The following is a 3,304-nucleotide window of genomic DNA, read 5'->3' on the forward strand; positions in this document are numbered from 1 at the left end:
TTTTTTTTGGGTAGGACTAACAACAAAGATGTTAACTGAGATCACTTGGTTCAAAAACGAATCAATGGCATCCTGATTAAGGTACAAAACGATTTACAAGGAACAATAGAAAAAACTAAATAGTCTACGTCCACTTCTTGGTTACATTCAAAATTAGCCAACTCATCAGCACAGTAATTGGCTTCATCTAAGACATGCCAGACTCTATTGTATTGTTCAAGCTCGTTCAGTAAACACCTGCAATCAGATAAAAGAGAGGGTTAGAAGAAGAGTTGGAGTTGACCAAGTCCACAACAGATTTTTCATGCTTAGAAGCTAGATCAGCCAAGAACTCAGCAACCACTCTGGAAGAAGTCCCAATAGATCTAGAGAATCCACAAATCTTCACTGTACTTAACCTTCAAGGTTTGTTTAATTTTGAGCACAAATTCCATGAATACCCATTCTATTCCAAAAGGATTTAGCAAATATACAGCCTCTGAGAATGTATATAATGAATTCATTACCTAAGTTGCAAACAGAACAAGTAGTGGAACAATTAATGCCTCTCTTGGCCAAGGACCTCTCTGACTGGGACACTATCCAGCACACAGCCACAGCAAAATCTCAGTTTTGCTACTACGGTTCAAACTTACATAAACAATACTAACTATATATAATAATATATTACACATAGGATCAAAACACAACATTACAACAAAGTCTACAACTTAAATTTTAGTGTCAATGACAGAACCAACACTTACACATCACTGCAATAATGTCAAATAAATGTTACCAGAGAAGCCATGTTATTGCCAATAAATGACCACATGAAATAATGTGTTGAAAGCTTCCGTCAAAACTTGAACTACTAATATTAGTCATTATGTGAGACTTTATTAGAAGAATGGAAATTACCTCATTTGTCAAGCAGCAAAAGATTGTATGGTGAACAATCATCGTGGTCTTGATAGAATTAATGCAATAATGGAGTAGCAGCAACAATGTGCACTTCCTGGTTATCAACTCCAGCTTTAGTGTTTAGTAAATGTGGATTTGAGAAGAAATAATCTAGGTCTGATTCAACATTTAGAACACCCTCGAAGACCTTAACCACCACGGACATAGAAGGTCTCTTTGTGAAATCATTTTGCAAACACTATACTACAACCCTCATCATATTCACCACTTCTTCTCCATGCAATTGCAAATCTTCATTGTACTTATCAACAAGATCCAATAATTGGTCGTCCTCAATTTTTTTTCTTGAAAAGATCAAGTAGATGCATTGCTTCCTCTAGTTTAAAGTGATCAACATTTTTCCTTCCATACAATATTTCTAAGAGAACTATGCAGCCGAAGCTATAGACATCTACTTTTTCTGTAATCACTGAATTCAACCATTCTGAAGCCATATAGGTAGGAGTCCCTCTCATAGTTGTCACAACTTGGCTCTGTTCACAATCAACTAATTTAGACAACCCAAAATCAGAGACTTTTGCATTGAAATTCTCATCTAAAAGGATGTTTTGAGGTTTTATATCCGAATGAAAAATTTTATGCCTGCATTCCTCATGTATATAAGTTAATCCTCTTGTTATGTCAATGATGATGTTTTTTCTATGTTGCCAATCAAGCAACATCTCAGGATTTTTGTGAAATACCCATCCATCTAAAGACCCATTAGACATGTTTTCGTAAGCAAAAGTCTGTGATTTCTCAGCACAAAATCCAATTAGTCATACCAAGTTGAAATGATGAATGCTGCCAATTGTCTCAACCTTTGCTAAGAACGATTTCTTGATTTGGCTTAGACCATCATGACGTGACGCTTCATTGCAACTTTAGCGCCATCAATTAGGGTCCCTTCAAAAACTGTGCCAAATCCTCCTCTACCAAGCTCCTTACTGAACTTCTCTGTTACTGCTTGCAAATCATGATAAGAATATCTTGTGAGCGTTCCTGATACATGATCTAAATAATACTCTTCTGCTTCACCGGAACTTTCCTTCTTCCAAAATAGAAAAACAAATAATCCAATTAAAATAAACAGTACAAATGCGAACCTGGAACCCAATATTATTTCAAGCCAGTGTTTTTTCTGCGGAGTAACTTTCTGCAGCTTGATGTATTCTTTGAGGTAAGTTTTTTGTCTTGCATCAGTAGACATTAGTGAAAAATTTTGGGATTGTAAATAGCAATTCCCCACACGATTGCTCGAATTAAAAATGGCAGCTTTGCAGGAACAGTCTTTCAAGCAAGCCTGTTTGCAACTCTCTAAATTTAGATGTTGGTGGTCTGGTTTTATTTCTGGGGGATATCCATGGGAAAGTATGTGGTGTTCTCTAGCTCAGAAAGAACATGATATTTGGAATCTTCACAACACAAGGGAGTAACTAAGGAGTACCCATTGTTAGGCAACTTGTTATTGGTTTGCCGAAAATAGTTGGTTCCATTTATGGGTGGAGGACAACTACACTGGTCGTTTGTACAAATACCATATTTGCCGCAAGCCATTGGAAAATCGCAGACACCAATGAATTCTCTCAGCAAATCAGACTCTCCATTCCAGTCACTATCATACGCTCTCAAGTGTCCATCAGACTCAAATCTCATGTACTTCAAGAAGATGCCCAAGGGAACATAAAAGGTAATATTCAAAGAATACAAACCCTCTGTCCTAGAGACGAGAGTCATTCCTCTATTCGTAAGTATCCCATAACTGAAATTGACATGATCTTCACCTTTCCAAAAAGGATCAGTAGAATAATAGCGTTGGGGAGGATTAGAATTGATATAAGAAAACAATTAAACCTTCGCTGTTGAGAGAGAGAGAATACAATCCACCTTGACTAATGAGTTGCTGCCTTGCCACTAACTATTGTCCAAGAACCAGAGTATCAGTTGGGTGATCAAAAGACTGCCAGATTATTGTTGCATTGTTGTCATCCAAGAGCATGAGGTTGCACGTTTTGGTTAAGTTAAGGCTAGCTACAGATTTGCTGATGATGTTTGTTGACCACACTGTACTTCCATCAGCATCTTTCAGCACCAAACCTCCTCCTGAAGTGAGCTTCAAACTCACATTAACTCTTACTGGATTCTCAGGATTTGCAATCCATACTAGCCTTGGAGCTTCAGATTTTGAAATATTTCTGAAGGGGTAAAAATTGGCATGATGGACCTTCGTTATGTTGGGCCTGACGGATTCTAGCCCATGGGTCGACAGTGGGTAAGCCCAGGGCATAGTAGAAATCCTAACTTGAAATACTTGCTACACATGCCTGAATCCTGGCAAAATCCTAAAGGAAATAGGAATCCT

At 37.6% G+C, this 3,304-nt stretch overlaps 1 pseudogene; it reads right to left on the reverse strand.

Moving 5' to 3' along the window:
• Positions 1-958: 958 nt before the first annotated feature.
• LOC115971537 lies at positions 959-2,679 on the reverse strand (annotated as a pseudogene).
• Between the last annotated feature and the right edge of the window lie 625 nt (positions 2,680-3,304).

The sequence above is a fragment of the Quercus lobata genome, chromosome 2 (assembly GCF_001633185.2).
Source record: "Quercus lobata isolate SW786 chromosome 2, ValleyOak3.0 Primary Assembly, whole genome shotgun sequence".
In the NCBI taxonomy this organism is placed as follows: Eukaryota; Viridiplantae; Streptophyta; class Magnoliopsida; order Fagales; family Fagaceae; genus Quercus; species Quercus lobata.